General features: G+C 44.1%; 1 long non-coding RNA gene, 11 other non-coding genes and 2 pseudogenes across 12 annotated transcripts; 1 reads left to right on the top strand and 13 right to left on the bottom strand.

The window, feature by feature from the left end:
- Nucleotides 1-3753: 3753 nt before the first annotated feature.
- On the bottom strand, nucleotides 3754-3827 carry LOC141382093 (U6 spliceosomal RNA; annotated as a pseudogene).
- A 423-nt stretch (nucleotides 3828-4250) lies between these two features.
- Nucleotides 4251-4357, bottom strand: LOC141382062 (U6 spliceosomal RNA). The gene has a single exon (XR_012403006.1). It is a non-coding gene; the product is annotated as a U6 spliceosomal RNA (small nuclear RNA).
- A 418-nt stretch (nucleotides 4358-4775) lies between these two features.
- LOC137494806 (U6 spliceosomal RNA) lies at nucleotides 4776-4882 on the bottom strand. The gene has a single exon (XR_011014751.2). It is a non-coding gene; the product is annotated as a U6 spliceosomal RNA (small nuclear RNA).
- Nucleotides 4883-5305: 423 nt separating this feature from the next.
- On the bottom strand, nucleotides 5306-5412 carry LOC137494622 (U6 spliceosomal RNA). The gene has a single exon (XR_011014568.2). It is a non-coding gene; the product is annotated as a U6 spliceosomal RNA (small nuclear RNA).
- Nucleotides 5413-5835: 423 nt separating this feature from the next.
- LOC137494971 (U6 spliceosomal RNA) lies at nucleotides 5836-5942 on the bottom strand. The gene has a single exon (XR_011014915.2). It is a non-coding gene; the product is annotated as a U6 spliceosomal RNA (small nuclear RNA).
- Nucleotides 5943-6360: 418 nt separating this feature from the next.
- On the bottom strand, nucleotides 6361-6467 carry LOC141382051 (U6 spliceosomal RNA). The gene has a single exon (XR_012402995.1). It is a non-coding gene; the product is annotated as a U6 spliceosomal RNA (small nuclear RNA).
- Nucleotides 6468-6890: 423 nt separating this feature from the next.
- Nucleotides 6891-7001, bottom strand: LOC141382052 (U6 spliceosomal RNA). The gene has a single exon (XR_012402996.1). It is a non-coding gene; the product is annotated as a U6 spliceosomal RNA (small nuclear RNA).
- Nucleotides 7002-7420: 419 nt separating this feature from the next.
- Nucleotides 7421-7527, bottom strand: LOC141384308 (U6 spliceosomal RNA). Its single transcript, XR_012405374.1, has one exon. It is a non-coding gene; the product is annotated as a U6 spliceosomal RNA (small nuclear RNA).
- A 420-nt stretch (nucleotides 7528-7947) lies between these two features.
- Nucleotides 7948-8050, bottom strand: LOC141382082 (U6 spliceosomal RNA). Its single transcript, XR_012403029.1, has one exon. It is a non-coding gene; the product is annotated as a U6 spliceosomal RNA (small nuclear RNA).
- A 426-nt stretch (nucleotides 8051-8476) lies between these two features.
- Nucleotides 8477-8583, bottom strand: LOC137494621 (U6 spliceosomal RNA). The gene has a single exon (XR_011014567.1). It is a non-coding gene; the product is annotated as a U6 spliceosomal RNA (small nuclear RNA).
- Nucleotides 8584-9006: 423 nt separating this feature from the next.
- LOC137494871 (U6 spliceosomal RNA) lies at nucleotides 9007-9113 on the bottom strand. Its single transcript, XR_011014815.2, has one exon. It is a non-coding gene; the product is annotated as a U6 spliceosomal RNA (small nuclear RNA).
- Nucleotides 9114-9533: 420 nt separating this feature from the next.
- On the bottom strand, nucleotides 9534-9634 carry LOC137495089 (U6 spliceosomal RNA; annotated as a pseudogene).
- Nucleotides 9635-12248: 2614 nt separating this feature from the next.
- On the bottom strand, nucleotides 12249-13355 carry LOC141381902 (uncharacterized). Its single transcript, XR_012402804.1, has 4 exons — nucleotides 13275-13355; nucleotides 13130-13193; nucleotides 12989-13051; nucleotides 12249-12335 (listed from the first exon to the last, which is right to left on the bottom strand). It is a non-coding gene; the product is annotated as an uncharacterized lncRNA (long non-coding RNA).
- Nucleotides 13356-14874: 1519 nt separating this feature from the next.
- On the top strand, nucleotides 14875-15038 carry LOC137494476 (U1 spliceosomal RNA). The gene has a single exon (XR_011014434.2). It is a non-coding gene; the product is annotated as a U1 spliceosomal RNA (small nuclear RNA).
- Nucleotides 15039-16841: the final 1803 nt, after the last annotated feature.

The following is a 16841-nucleotide window of genomic DNA, read 5'->3' as shown; positions in this document are numbered from 1 at the left end:
GTTCTGACTCCCCCGGAGTCCTGCTCAGCCCACCACCTACAGGAGTCTCCACCTCTCCCTCCCTTCCCAGACTCCTGTAGTAGTCCAATCCTACAGCTCTAACTCCCACGGAGTTGACCCAGAGCTCTGATCCCCATAGGTTTCTATTCTTTACCTTTCCAGCGTCGAGTTCCTCCGCATCTCATGCTCTCTTCTTCCCAGCGTTGAGTTCCTCCGCATCCTCTTTACTTCCTTCCAGCGTCGAATGCTTCCGCTCTTCTCTCCACCCCCTCTACAACCCCTTTCCCCTACCCACTACATTCCCCTTTCCCAGCGTTGAGTTCCTCCGCTACTTTTCTTCTTTCAGCGTTGAGTTACTCCGCTACTTTCCTATTTCTAGCACCAAATCCCTCTGCTACTCTCCTTTCTTCCGTTAGGCTCCCAACCCTGCCTCCCCGAACCCAACTCCAACAGAGTCCCCAGCCTCTCCTAAGAATCAGTTTCAACTTTTCTCCTGCAGTAACCTATCTCACTTCAATTTACATTCAGCAGCCGGATATGGCACTGACCTCTCGCCTTTTGGGGGGCACTTCAATACGCGGCTGCTGTCCCGAGATGAAAACCTTTGCCTTTTGGGGAGTTCTCGAGACCTACCTGACCTCGAATTCCCCTCTCGCCCTTCTAATGGGAGGGAGCCCCGGGCTCGAGGATATTACGAGCTCAGGGCTCTCTCCCGGGACAGCATGCCAAATACGCTTTATTGATTATCAGCTAAGTGTGAACTCTTGAAGTGTGGTTTATTCATAAACTAATTTCGAGAGGATCACGTGCTTATAATCAACACGGCTGGCTCCTTGTTAGCTCCGTAATCAGCCCTATTAGATGATTACGGAAGCATTATAAATAACCTGAGTTTTCCACTCCAGTTATCTTTGACTTGAAGCTCCCCCCCTTCCACCCCTACATCCTCCCACTTTTTCTGATCGGGCGACACGGTGGCCCAGTGGCTAGCACTGTTGCCTCACAGCAAGAACACCGCTAGTCCAACCCATCGGGCTGGTTGGTGTTTCTGTGTGGAGTTTGCATGTTCTCCCCGTGTTCGCGTGGGTTTTCCCCGGGTTCCCCGGTTTCCTCCCACCGTCCAAAAACATAAACCATAGCCAATCGACTAAAACAAATTATCACCCAATACAACCTGAGTTTACACGTCTCACGGTGACAAGCAGGGGAGTTCTCGAGACCTACCTGACCTCGAATTCCCCTCTCGCCCTTCTAATGGGAGGGAGCCCCGGGCTCGAGGATATTACGAGCTCAGGGCTCTCTCCCGGGACAGCATGCCAAATACGCTTTATTGATTATCAGCTAAGTGTGAACTCTTGAAAAAAGCAATATGGAGCGCTTCACGGATTTGCGTGTCATCCTTGCGCCTCTTGCGGGAGAATCTTCGGTTCCCTTCCCGTTCCACAGTTCCACTTTCCCTTCTTCCTGATTGGCCCGACGCCTGGCTCGGGATTGGTCGACGCAAAGTTCCACAAAGCGTGCTTCCGAATTTGGTCATGTCATGTAGCGTGCCGTTGGCTCTTTGAGAAAGTTCCACTGAACGTGCGCTCCGATTGGCCGCTGGGCGGGACCTCCAGGAAGCGCGATTTATAAAGCGGTGCAGTGGATAGAGGAAGTTAAAAAGGAGACAAAACAGACTATAAAGACGACCACTTTTGTTGTAAATGTTTATTTTGCTTTACAAAAAATAGATATATACATGTATATGTTTTAGGGCTTTATGATAGCATAGAAAATCGCGATTATTTCTAAAATAACATTTTCCTAGACAAATGATTTTTTTTCTGTTATTAAATCATTTACTTAATAATATTAAGGGGTTGAAAAATATTGTTTAGATGCAATTAACTCTAATTCTAAAAATTATAAGTCTAAAAACACTGTCAAGGTGCAAACATTTAGTCTTTAAAACAATTAAGCAAGATAAATGTTTATTTTGTATAAAACAAATAGATATATACATTTATAAGTTTTAGGGCTTTATGATAGCATAGAAAATGCTATTATTTCTAAGATAACATTTCCCTACAAAAATGCATTTTTTTATCTGTGTTATTAAATCATTTACTTAATAATATTAAACAGTTAAAATATATTGTTCAGATGCAAATAACTAATTTTAAAAATTAAGTCTAAGTCTAAAAACACTGTAAAGGTGCAAACATTTAGTCTTTAAAACAAATAGGCAAGATATTCTGACTCTGATTGGCTGTTGTCATTTTCTTTTTTCTTCTTAACTTCTGCTATTAGTGTTTATTTACAGCTCTGGGTTATGCTTTGAGCTGCTCTAGCAAATAGCCGAGCAGCAACTACTGGGAAGGTAGTTTATAAAATAATTTATCATATGTTTGTGATTTTTTTTTTTAAATATTGCATAAACTGTTGTGATAATAAAATAATTTTACGCTATATTGTACTGCCCTAATATGTTAAAAGTATAAATGGTTATATATTTTGTGTAAATAAACATTTTTCTATTTTATTTCTAATCTCTTTGTACATTTCAGCTTTTTTTTAAAGATTTGTTCAGTAGCTACAGTGTCCCAAGAGTGGGTTATCTGTTGTGACTCGAATAACTTTACACAATATTTATATTACACTTTACATTCATCATTTTTTCTATTCATTTATTGCAAACAAGTGTTAAAGGATAAAATAAAGCTTCCAAAAATACACCGCGTACACATATTCATGTGGTTGCTTTAATGTTATTATTGTGTAATTTAAAGGATGGTAATATTAGGGTTCTGTATATTATTCATAAACAAGTTATAAACTGTAGTTTAGCTAACAGTAAAAATAAAAATGGTATAAAATTATATTGTAAATTAAACTTAAGTAAATGTTCAATGTAAATGCAGTAACACCTAAAAATATGTGTATATGTAAATATAACTGTAAACATTGATGTAAATGAAATATTTTAAAATATATTTAATTGAATTTTTAAATAATTTATTAAACTTTAAAAAAATGACAAACCTATTTAAATATCAATGCCTGAAATTTAAATTTGAAAGTATTTTAATGTAATATTTCTTATATCCTACAACCTAATATTTTATGTACTATATTTAGTTTAATCAGTTGTTTAAATATTTTATTATGTGTTATTTAATATTAATAAATAAGTTACCTGAACATTACGGTCAATATAATTTACAAAATTCTAAAACATTTAAAAGTCAATATTTCAGTATGTTTATTATTGAACTATTAAAATATTTTATTTCTTAAAAGGTGTAAAATATAAGTCCTGATTATAAAAACATTTTATCTAACTGACATGCAATTCAAAAAAGCTATATTTAGTTATGTTGCAAATAAACATACAATTATATTTGAATATAATGTAATACATTTATTAAAAAATAATACTATTTTTAATAATTATATGTTACTCAATTTATTTAAAATGGATTTTCTTTTTCAAATGATGTAATATATGATATACAATGAGAGCAGTCTACAGCACATGGCTAATTAATATGCACCTGTCATACCCCAGAAAGCACATGGCTAATTATGCCAGTTCCCGCCTTTGATTTTTTACCATATTGGGTAATTTCTTTAATTTCAGCAAGCATGAGCACCTGTCAAGGTCACAGGTGACCCCAATGGGGTTCAGGGGTCACTACCTTGCAGTCTAAGGCCATGTGACGTCGAGAGGACTGCTGGGGGCCACAGGGTGGGGACAGAGAAGATCCATCAGGTTCCTTTTCGCAGGAGCCATGCTAATCTTCTCTGTATCGATCCAATTTTAGTATATGTGCCACCGTAGCGAGCACAGATCAGCATTCAGGCTCAGGGCATATGTACGCCTCGAATCCCAGCAATGTTCCTCCAAGGTGGTGGGACCTGGAGAGCCATGTTCCCACTTGTATGCCGTGCACTACAGAGCTTTGGCCCTGTCAGTGCTAGGCACACTGATTGATGCAGTAGGTCACCAAGTTTATGGACAGGGGGAAATTAGAGTGTCAGGATAGCCTATGGCAAAGTCCCAGTAAAGCAAGGGCTTTGGAAGTGCATTGGTTGCACAACAAAGCAAACGATCAAAGCATCCCACATTCGTTTTCACCATGCATGTAGACTTTCCAGTTGACCCAGCAGCACCTCCCACGATTTGCTAAACCCATCCTCATGCACCATTTGGAATCGTGAAAAGCCTTTTGTCTTTTTTCATTTCTGTACTTTTACCCACGCACTAAAACAGCAATATGGAGCGCTTCACGGATCTGCGTGTCATCCTTTCGCAGGGGGCATGCTAATCTTCTCTGTATCGATCCAATTTTAGTATATGTGCCACCGTAGCGAGCACAGACCAGTGGTCAGGCTCAGGGCATATGTACGCCTCGAGTCCCAGCAATGTTCCTTCAAGGTGGTGGGACCCGAAGAGCCATGTTCCCACTTATATACCGTGCACTACAGAGCTTTGGCCCTGTCAGTGCTAGGCACACTGATTGATGCAGTAGGTCACCAAGTTTATGGACGGGGGGAAATTAGAGTGTCACGATAGCCTATGGCAATCCCACTAAAGCAAGGGCTTTGGAAGTGCATTAGCACAACAAAACAAATGATCAAAGCATCCCACATTCGTTTTCACCATGCATGTAGACTTTCCAGTTGACCCAGCAGCACCTCCCACGATTTCCTAAACCCATCCTCATGCACCATTTGGAAACGTGAAAAGCCTTTTGTCTTTTTTCATTTCTGTACTTTTACCCACGCACTAAAAAAGCAATATGGAGCGCTTCACGGATTTGCGTGTCATCCTTTCGCAGGGGCCATGCTAATCTTCTCTGTATTGATCCAATTTTAGTATATGTGCCACCGTAGCGAGCACAGATCAGCAGTCAGGCTCAGGGCATATGTACGCCTCGAGTCCCAGCAATGTTCCTCCAAGGTGGTGGGACCTGGAGAGCCATGTTCCCACTTGTATGCCGTGCACTACAGAGCTTTGGCCCTGTCAGTGCTAGGCACACTGATTGATGCAGTAGGTCACCAAGTTTATGGACAGGGGGAAATTAGAGTGTCAGGATAGCCTATGGCAAAGTCCCAGTAAAGCAAGGGCTTTGGAAGTGCATTGGTTGCACAACAAAGCAAACGATCAAAGCATCCCACATTCGTTTTCACCATGCATGTAGACTTTCCAGTTGACCCAGCAGCACCTCTCACGATTTGCTAAACCCATCCTCATGCACCATTTGGAATCGTGAAAAGCCTTTTGTCTTTTTTCATTTCTGTACTTTTACCCACGCACTAAAACAGCAATATGAAGCGCTTCACGGATTTGCGTGTCATCCTTTCGCAGGGGCCATGCTAATATTCTCTGTATCGATCCAATTTTAGTATATGTGCCACCGTAGCGAGCACGGACGAGTGAACAGGCTCAGGGCATATGTACGCCTCGAGTCCCAGCAATGTTCCTCCAAGGTGGTGGGACCTGGAGAGCCATGTTCCCACTTGTATGCCGTGCACTACAGAGCTTTGGCCCTGTCAGTGCTAGGCACACTGATTGATGCAGTAGGTCACCAAGTTTATGGACAGGGGGAAATTAGAGTGTCAGGATAGCCTATGGCAAAGTCCCAGTTAAGCAAGGGCTTTGGAAGTGCATTGGTTGCACAACAAAGCAAACGATCAAAGCATCCCACATTCGTTTTCACCATGCATGTAGACTTTCCAGTTGACCCAGCAGCACCTCCCACGATTTGCTAAACCCATCCTCATGCACCATTTATAATCGTGAAAAGCCTTTTGTCTTTTTTCATTTCTGTACTTTTACCCACGCACTAAAACAGCAATATGGAGCGCTTCACGGATTTGCGTGTCATCCTTTCGCAGGGGCCATGCTAATCTTCTCTGTATCGATCCAATTTTAGTATATGTGCCACCGTAGCGAGCACAGACCAGTGGTCAGGCTCAGGGCATATGTACGCCTCGAGTCCCAGCAATGTTCCTCCAGGGTGGTGGGAACCGGAGAGCCATGTTCCCACTTGTATGCCGTGCACTACAGAGCTTTGGCCCTGTCAGTGCTAGGCACACTGATTGATGCAGTAGGTCACCAAGTTTATGGACGGGGGGAAATTAGAGTGTCAGGATAGCCTATGGCAATCCCACTAAAGCAAGGGCTTTGGAAGTGCATTAGCACAACAAAACAAATGATCAAAGCATCCCACATTCGTTGTCACCATGCATGTAGACTTTCCAGTTGACCCAGCAGCACCTCCCACGATTTGCTAAACCCATCGTCATGCACCATTTGGAAACGTGAAAAGCCTTTTGTCTTTTTTCATTTCTGTACTTTTACCCACGCACTAAAAAAGCAATATGGAGCGCTTCACGGATTTGCGTGTCATCCTTTCGCAAGGGCCATGCTAATCTTCTCTGTATCGATCCAATTTTAGTATATGTGCCACCGTAGCGAGCACAGATCAGCAGTCAGGCTCAGGGCATATGTATGCCTCGAGTCCGAGCAATGTTCCTCCAAGGTGGTGGGACCTGGAGAGCCATGTTCCCACTTGTATGCCGTGCACTACAGAGCTTTGGCCCTGTCAGTGCTAGGCACACTGATTGATGCAGTAGGTCACCAAGTTTATGGACAGGGGGAAATTAGAGTGTCAGGATAGCCTATGGCAAAGTCCCAGTAAAGCAAGGGCTTTGGAAGTGCATTGGTTGCACAACAAAGCAAACGATCAAAGCATCCCACATTCGTTTTCACCATGCATGTAGACTTTCCAGTTGACCCAGCAGCACCTCCCACGATTTGCTAAACCCATCCTCATGCACCATTTGGAATCGTGAAAAGCCTTTTGTCTTTTTTCATTTCTGTACTTTTACCCACGCACTAAAACAGCAATATGGAGCGCTTCACGGATTTGCGTGTCATCCTTTCGCAGGGGCCATGCTAATCTTCTCTGTATCGATCCAATTTTAGTATATGTCCCACCGTAGCGAGCACGGACGAGTGGACAGGCTCAGGGCATATGTACGCCTCGAGTCCCAGCAATGTTCCTCCAAGGTGGTGGGACCTGGAGAGCCATGTTCCCACTTGTATGCCGTGCACTACAGAGCTTTGGCCCTGTCAGTGCTAGGCACACTGATTGATGCAGTAGGTCACCAAGTTTATGGACAGGGGGAAATTAGAGTGTCAGGATAGCCTATGGCAAAGTCCCAGTTAAGCAAGGGCTTTGGAAGTGCATTGGTTGCACAACAAAGCAAACGATCAAAGCATCCCACATTCGTTTTCACCATGCATGTAGACTTTCCAGTTGACCCAGCAGCACCTCCCACGATTTGCTAAACCCATCCTCATGCACCATTTGGAATCGTGAAAAGCCTTTTGTCTTTTTTCATTTCTGTACTTTTACCCACGCACTAAAACAGCAATATGGAGCGCTTCACGGATTTGCGTGTCATCCTTTCGCAGGGGCCATGCTAATCTTCTCTGTATCGATCCAATTTTAGTATATGTGCCACCGTAGCGAGCACAGACCAGTGGTCAGGCTCAGGGCATATGTACGCCTCGAGTCCCAGCAATGTTCCTCCAGGGTGGTGGGAACCGGAGAGCCATGTTCCCACTTGTATGCCGTGCACTACAGAGCTTTGGCCCTGTCAGTGCTAGGCACACTGATTGATGCAGTAGGTCACCAAGTTTATGGACGGGGGGAAATTAGAGTGTCAGGATAGCCTATGGCAAAGTCCCACTAAAGCAAGGGCTTTGGAAGTGCATTAGCACAACAAAACAAATGATCAAAGCATCCCACATTCGTTTTCACCATGCATGTAGACTTTCCAGTTGACCCAGCAGCACCTCCCACGATTTCCTAAACCCATCGTCATGCACCATTTGGAAACGTGAAAAGCCTTTTGTCTTTTTTCATTTCTGTACTTTTACCCACGCACTAAAAAAGCAATATGGAGCGCTTCACGGATTTGCGTGTCATACTTTCGCAGGGGCCATGCTAATCTTCTCTGTACCGATCCAATTTTAGTATATGTGCCACCATAGCGAGCCAGATCAGCAGTCAGGCTCAGGGCATATGTACGCCTCGAGTCCCAGCAATGTTCCTCCAAGGTGGTGGGACCTGGAGAGCCATGTTCCCACTTGTATGCCGTGCACTACAGAGCTTTGGCCCTGTCAGTGCTAGGCACACTGATTGATGCAGTAGGTCACCAAGTTTATGGACAGGGGGAAATTAGAGTGTCAGGATAGCCTATGGCAAAGTCCCAGTAAAGCAAGGGCTTTGGAAGTGCATTGGTTGCACAACAAAGCAAACGATCAAAGCATCCCACATTCGTTTTCACCATGCATGTAGACTTTCCAGTTGACCCAGCAGCACCTCCCACGATTTGCTAAACCCATCCTCATGCACCATTTGGAATCGTGAAAAGCCTTTTGTCTTTTTTCATTTCTGTACTTTTACCCACGCACTAAAACAGCAATATGGAGCGCTTCACGGATTTGCGTGTCATCCTTTCGCAGGGGCCATGCTAATCTTCTCTGTATCGATCCAATTTTAGTATATGTGCCACCGTAGCGAGCACGGAGGAGTGGACAGGCTCAGGGCATATGTACGCCTCGAGTCCCAGCAATGTTCCTCCAAGGTGGTGGGACCTGGAGAGCCATGTTCCCACTTGTATGCCGTCCACTACAGAGCTTTGGCCCTGTCAGTGCTAGGCACACTGATTGATGCAGTAGGTCACCAAGTTTATGGACAGGGGGGAATTAGAGTGTCAGGATAGCCTATGGCAAAGTCCCAGTAAAGCAAGGGCTTTGGAAGTGCATTGGTTGCACAACAAAGCAAACGATCAAAGCATCCCACATTCGTTTTCACCATGCATGTAGACTTTCCAGTTGACCCAGCAGCACCTCCCACGATTTGCTAAACCCATCCTCATGCACCATTTGGAATCGTGAAAAGCCTTTTGTCTTTTTTCATTTCTGTACTTTTACCCACGCACTAAAACAGCAATATGGAGCGCTTCACTGATTTGCGTGTCATCCTTTCGCAGGGGCCATGCTAATCTTCTCTGTATCGATCCAATTTTAGTATATGTGCCACCGTAGCAAGCACAGACCAGCAGTCAGGCTCAGGGCATATGTACGCCTCGAGTCCCAGCAATGTTCCTTCAAGGTGGTGGGACCCAAATAGCCATGTTCCCACTTGTATGCCGTGCACTACAGAGCTTTGGCCCTGTCAGTGCTAGGCACACTGATTGATGCAGTAGGTCACCAAGTTTATGGACAGGGGGAAATTAGAGTGTCAGGATAGCCTATGGCAAAGTCCCACTAAAGCAAGGGCTTTGGAAGTGCATTAGCACAACAAAACAAACGATCAAAGCATCCCACATTCGTTTTCACCATACATGTAGACTTTCCAGTTGACCCAGTAGCACCTCCCACGATTTGCTAAACCCATCCTCATGCACCATTTGGAATCGTGAAAAGCCTTTTGTCTTTTTTCATTTCTGTACTTTTACCCACGCACTAAAACAGCAATATGGAGCGCTTCACGGATTTGCGTGTCATCCTTTCGCAGGGGCCATGCTAATATTCTCTGTATCGATCCAAGTATATGTTTTTTTTTTTCAAAACATCAGTTCAGAAGCATATAAAAATATCATTTACAAACATTCCTTATGACATTATGTTGGTTTCAAAACAGGAAAACAACAAGCATAATCATTCTGGCAAATCTATTTTCAAACCATCTAGTGAGTACGTAATATAAGGAGTATTCAACATAAACGTTTTGTAAAATTCAGTCTCTTTTTCTTCCATTCTAAAATATTGTTCCACAGTTTTAATATAGTTTTCCAGTTTCTTTTACACATTGTCCATAACTCCATTTTAGCATGTTTATTTTTAACAATGTTTCTCCTTTCTCAAATTACAGTTCTTGCAACTGATAGAAACAAATTGGCAATTCTTGTTTTACTTCCATTAAAACTAGGGATGCACGATATATCGGCGCCCATATCGTTATTGTCCGATAAATGCTATTTTTAAGATTATCGTTATCGATCCGATGTTGACACCTTGCAATTTCGAAATCATATCTTTTTTGCTTCAAGTATAGACTATTCAGTTCATAAGAGCAGTTCAATCTTTTATGAAGTTTGCTGTATAAAAATATAACAATTTAAAATATTTATTATTATCGGCCTATACATATCGGCTATCGGCCTCCAAGTCTGAAGAATTATCGGTTATCGGTATCGGCCAAAAAATCCATATCGGTGCATCCCTAATTAAAACCAAATAAAAATATTTTATACCATTCTGTCTCCTCCTCAATCAGTTTTACTTTTCATCATTTGTTTAATACTTTCTTTTAACTTTGCCATAAATGTATTAAATTCAACACATTTTAAAAACAAATGCATAATACCTTCATTTTCCAGTCCACATATTTTGCATAATGCATTCTCACTGCTTCCAATTTGTGCCAGTTTTGTTTCAGTGAAAATAACATTATGTCTGATGAAATAATCCAACGTTTCAATTTTTGCGTCTAAATATTTCCATTTTAAATTCTTCCAGATTCCCTCTTCGTCTATTTCCACAAATATTTTTTTCCAAAATTGTTCTGAAACTGGTCTTTTATGCACTTTGTTTCTGAAACAAATGTAGAAATTTTTGAGAACACATTCTTGAAAATCTTTCTCATTTTCCTTTAAAAACATTTTCACATTATTCCTTCATTCGAATCTATGATTTCAAAACTTTCTGGATCCACACCTACAAATGTTTCCATAATTTATCGTCCACCCAAACTAAATAATGAATTTCTAAATGACTTTGCTGCTTTTTAACACATATTACCACCCTCTCACCTAATATTATGGTTTTAGGAGATTTTAATATTCATGTGGATAATTTTAATAACTCCCTTACAAGAGATTTTATATCCTGTCTTGAGAGCTTTGGACTTCAACAGCATGTCAATGTTCCCACACACTCTAAAGGACACACCCTCAACCTCATCTGCTGCTCTGGTGTTTCACCCATTGACCTCTCTGCTGAGGAACTCCCTATAACGGATAATTTTCTCCTCTGATTTAATTTTGCACTCTCTCTTTCTTCCACCAAATCTCTCCGTACTATTTCCTTCCGTAACATAAAACATATTAATTTAGAATCCTTTTTTTGCTAGTATTAACTCTCTTCCTGAAATTACTAACCTTTCATCACCAAATGATTTAGTTTCTCATTACAACACTGGACTTCACTATAAGTCTCTGTAATAAAGTTCACGGCCCTTTGGCCGCCTGGAAGAAGGAGGCGGAGAACCGACGTAGTTTAAAAATATTTATTAATAACAGGGACGGCAGCTCCTCACGGAGACAATGGGGGGGTTGACGCCACAGCCCCTGCGAGACCTATATGAGATGGGCCGAGAGAACAGGAGATGAAAAAAAAGGAAAGACAGAGTACGGCAGGAAAGGGGAGAGAGGAAAATGAAAAAAAAAATTGGGGTTCGGTTCTCCAGACACGCTGCCACTCGGTCCTCCACCAGCTGAGAGATGCGATGACGTGCTGGGAGCCCTGTGGAGGAATCTATCCACCCGTCTGTCTTCTGGCGTCCGGCGGCGGTTCTCCTGGCTGGCTGGCGGCATCTCTGGTCTCCTGCTCCGCTTCCGTGGATGGATGCAGGCTCTGGCATCATGGTGGATCGCGGCAACTCCCCCGGGTTCTGTGGGATGGCTCCCTTCAGCACTTTCCCCTTCGGTGGTGAGCCCTGCGTCTCCTGCTCCTCCCCATGCTGGGAGACGGCAGCAGGCAGATCCTTTCCTTGCCAGCCTCAGGCCGTCCCGGCACTCTGGGCAGACGAACAGGTTTCTCCTCCACTCGGGTTAACTCCCAAACACTCGCCCCTCTCTCAGCGGCAAGGGCATCTGGACAACGCGTCCCTCCTTCTCCCGGGCTTCGGCACCACTGTAATAAAGTTCATGGCCCTTTGGCCGCCAGAAAGAAGGAGGCGGAGAACCAACGCAGTTTTAAAATATTTATTAATAACAGGGACGGCAGTCTCCGTGTCTAAACCAAAACGGACGGACGGCAGCTCCTCACGAAGACTGCCGTCAAACTGAAAGCAAAAGTAAAATATGTCCGGGCCCGGTCCTCTCTCGGCTTCCTCTGCCATAGTTCCTCCTTTTATGGTCCAGAGCTCCTTCCGTGGGATCCGAGGCAGGTGCGCACCGCAGGTGTATCCACTTACGCGGTGGCCTTACTCCGTTCCCACGGCTCTCGGCCACGCCCCCTCGCCACAGTCTCATATGGATTTTTTGAACATCTGACAGAAATAAAGTCAATCAGGTAAGCAATGAGCGTAGCTGCTGCTGCTTCTCTTCTGTTTCTGCATATTAACAGCAGGTGTTCATCATCAGTCCTCAATCATCACTTAATTAAACTCATCATCGGCTCATTAACTTTACTCTGCTGCTGAGTAAATTTTGCTCAATTTAGAGAGGGACCAAATGTTCTCTGAACTGAGTAAATTTTACTCTGATGATTTTACTGTGTACAGGTATGGATCATATGTTTTGTCCCAGCTAAGATCTTAAAATGTTCTTTACTTCTCATAGTAACAACTAATGATAATAATTGTCATGGTCACATATATTGCTGTATATGAAGGGATATTTATTTATTAGCATGATGGTTGCTATATTTTAATGAAACAACTGTTTACTATGTGAATGGAGCTATCAAACCGACACGAGCGTTGAAAATAATACATAAGCTAAACTTTTTCAGGTTTTGTGCAGCCATATATACATATAAGTAATATCACAGTATAAAAATAACCTACAACACGAAATCTCTAGGACAGGTGAACTTTCTGACGACACAGCGTCACCAGCACAGACCAAACACTGCACAAAGAATGAGATATTTCAAACATGATGTGACCTTAGCATTAATGTAACAATAAAAATAACTTACCGCACAAAATCTCTGTAATGGATGAACGTCTGACAGCGCAGCGTCAGGCACACAGACAAAATACTGCACACACAGTGAAATATTTTAAATGTGATGTGAGCAAAACATACTGTTTATCAGAACAGGATAAAAATAACCTACCGCTCTAAATCACTATGACAGGTGTACTTGCTGACAGCGCAGCCTCACGAACAAAGACAAAATGCTGCACAAAGAGTGAAAAACTTCGAACGTGATGTAACCAGAACATATTGTGCATCAATATAACAGTATAAAAATAACTTACCACACGAAATCTCAACAACAGGTGTACTTTCTGAAGGCGCAGCCTCACGAATACTGCTCAAAAAGTGAGATATTTCAAACATGTCGTGAACAAAACATACTGTGCATCAATATAACAGTATAAAAATAACTTTCCACACAAAATCACTTTAACATACGAACTAATCTCGACAGCAGATGAACTTTCTGACCCGATAAATTGAGCATTCAGAGCAAGAGAAACTTTGGAAAATCCTCAGCGCTGATTGGCCCTGATTTTAAACTTTAGACAATGCATCCCTCCGATTAGCCCAGGGTCTAAGCAAACTGTAGACAATCGCGGCTTCTCGTTGGACGAGAGTCTACAGTCTACAGTTACCATTGCACGTTCCCTGGGCAGATGTCTGCGAACTCCCCAAATGTGGGAATCTCGACTGCATAATTTCTGGTAGTGGGGGACTGCGTTCGCGCTCTCCCCTGAGCACAGTGGTTCAAGACAGAGTTCAGGCGGTAGCGTCGGGCCCGGCTGGAGCGGCGCTTCCCTCTCTTCCTCGTCCTTTGCCAAGCCTCTTTTGCTCCAGTAGAGCTGCGCGCGCCTGTGGAAGGCCTGCCCACCCGTCGCTGGAAGAGTCTGTTCTGACGCCGAAAACTACTCGAAAGGTCCCCCCTCAAAGCGGTTTGACCAGGTGAAGGAACACGCAAAGAGAGCCCCCGGTGGCTTTTGTCCGCCAAGCGAGTGTGCCCTGTGGAATGTCAGGATTTTATTTGCCAGCCTGCCGCTGTTACTGATGGAACGAATGCAGACCGTGTGAAAGGTCATCATTTTATCTGCCATTAAGTAAGCGAACGCTTCTGCTCGGATCAGAGGTAACTTTGTTTCAAGAACTGCAATCTTTTGCAGACGTCTGTGGCGTTTTAGGCAGAGGGACGGTTCTAAACCAATCTGAACCAGAGGCAATTTCGCAGCCAGCCGTCGGTGGTTTCCCGTCCCAGGAATGTAAGGTGCTTGCAGCGAGAGGTTGTTTCGTTAGCGCTTCCGCTTTCGTCAGTGAAGTTCTTTTGCGGAACGTTTGTAGATCCCGTCGTGTTCTTCAAGCTATGTCGTTTGAGCACTGTGCTGATAGGCTGACGTAAGAAAACAGGACACAAAATATACAAGGCAAGAGTGCAAAGCACGGAGCTCTAGGCAAAGGCGGTCCGAACCGCAGCAAAGCAGGAGGTCGACATGTCCAAATAGACCAAATCAGAAACTAAGCAGAGAAAAACGACATCTGTAGAGAAAGAAAACAGATGGAGGAAAAGAAAGAACAAGAGGATCCCCTCCCCTCCCCCCATAGAGGGTCTGTTATCCCCAGATCGAGTGCGTCCAGTGGAATCCATGTGTTGGCAGCCCCAACTGATGACAAAACACAAAGCAAGCATCCGGAGGAAGCTCAAACTCTTCATGCGTTGCCACAGTTACTAGCGAGTGGTTTGCAGGCACAGGCACGTCTGCTGCAAGTACAGCGCCGTCAGGGGACAGGGGTTGCTGGCCCATTCCCCATGCTCGGTTGCTGGGCATCACCGCCCTGGAGTACGGCCGATAGAAAACGGCGGCTGCCATTTGCGCCACCCGGCAACTCATACCTACCTGGCAGGGGAGATACCATGATCAAGAAGGTGGTTCACCCAGGGCGAGGCTTGGCCATTGCACTCCGGCCACGCTGACCCCTGCGAATTCCCCAAATGTTGGAATCTCGACGTCATAATTTCTGGTAGTGGGGGACTGCGTTCGCGCTCTCCCCTGAGTACAGTGGTTCAAGACAGAGATCAGGCAGTAGCGTCGGACCCGGCTGGAGCGGCGCTTCCCTCTCTTCCTCGTCCTTTGCCAAGCCTCTTTTGCTTCAGTAGAGCCGCGCGTGCCTGTGGAAGGCCTGCCCACCCGTCGCTAGAAGAGTCTGTTCTGTTGCCGAAAACTACTCGAAAGGTCCCCCCTCAAAGCGGTTTGACCAGGTGAAAGAACACGCAAAGAGAGCCCCCGGTGGCTTTTGTCCGCCAAGCGAGTGTGCCCTGTGGAATGTCAGAATTTTATTTGCCGGCCGGCCGCTGTTACTGACAGAACGAATGTAGACTGTGTGAAAGGTCATCATTTTTTCTGCCATTGAGTAAGCGAACGCTTCTGCTCGGATCAGAGGTAACTTTGTTTCAAGAACTGCAATCTTTTGCAGACGTCTGTCGTTTAAGGTTTGCAGGGAATTTTTTCGTCAAATCCTCGTACAACGTCAAGTCATGACATTTGACAGATCCACGCCCTAGTATCATGGGTCATCCAGTGAGCAGAGAGCCATAAAACAAGGATAAAACAAGGATAAAACAAGGCGTACGCGTTGGTCAATCGAGCGAACAAAGCCAACTCAGCGTGACAAGCTCCCTGCAGGTATTAGGGCCAATTTACAATCCGGGCCCGACACAGCTGTACAGGTCCTTGCGAAATGTCCCCTTTCGTCACATTTGAAGCACCTGAATTCTGGGCGTTCCTTCATCACATTTTCTGAGCTCATGCATAGTCGACAGGTTTTTACCTGATTGGTGTGCATGACTCTAAAGTGCTGTGGCGCTTCCGCCGTCTCGATTTTGGTACTGTATGGTAAGGAGACCATCTCTTCCGGAAATCTGTTTTTTACAAACCTTGTTCCATCTTGTATGTTTGTGCCAGGATACAATCTTCTTTTAATTTTAGATATGGGGAAAACTCCCCATCTCTCTAGCTTGCTTAACATTTCTTCATTTGCTAGGTAAACAGGCAGATGCTTGAACGAAACAACATAGTCTCTGTTTTGTAACCTCCGTACTTCAGATTTCACTCCTTTAATTGTCAATCCATTGTCTATTAAAATTTCGGTGTCATCTTCAGTCTCCATTGTTACTTCATACTCCCTTTGTTTGTTTGGGTCTCACCGCCAGCATTCTTCCTTCTCCAATCAGCTCCGTGACTGCTTTGGTTATATCAAATCTTCTTGCATCTTTTACATTTTCTACTTCTACAGTTACTGTTGCTTCCTTTGTGCATACTCTTCTTTGTACCTCTTGCTTATCCTTACCTTTCTCACCTCTTCGTTGGCCGGGCTCTTCATTTTATTTATCTCTTTGTCTGTTGTCAAGTCCATTTTCTTTACCTCTCCGTCTATTATCCAGCCCATTTTCTTTATCCTTTCTTGCAAGTCCCTCCATCTCCATGTCGTTGCCGGGGAATCTGTCCATGATTAAAAATAAAACACACTACATAACCACCCTTCAGTCAGCAAAATGCTGCTGTTAGGTGGTTTTTAAAGACAAAAAGAAAACAAACAAACAAAAACACTCAAGGTCAATAAACAAAAAGGTAGACAAACAAAATGGGGAGAGCCTTTCTCTCCTTACTGCTGCCAACTCACTTCCTGTTTGCTCTATAGCCCCCTCAGGGTGGTGTGGCCGTAAGCAATGACAGCTGTCAAGTGTTGGCTATTGAAACTAGGCGCAGCCCCAGGAGGCGAGCACAGATTAGCTGCCTGCAGCGCCAATGAGCTGGACAGCCGGAGCTGGGCAAGCTGTGAAGCACCAGATTCCATGT

Source organism: Danio rerio, chromosome 4, assembly GCF_049306965.1.
Source record: "Danio rerio strain Tuebingen ecotype United States chromosome 4, GRCz12tu, whole genome shotgun sequence".
Taxonomy (NCBI): Eukaryota; Metazoa; Chordata; class Actinopteri; order Cypriniformes; family Danionidae; genus Danio; species Danio rerio.
This window is presented reverse-complemented; position numbering and strand designations above follow the sequence as displayed.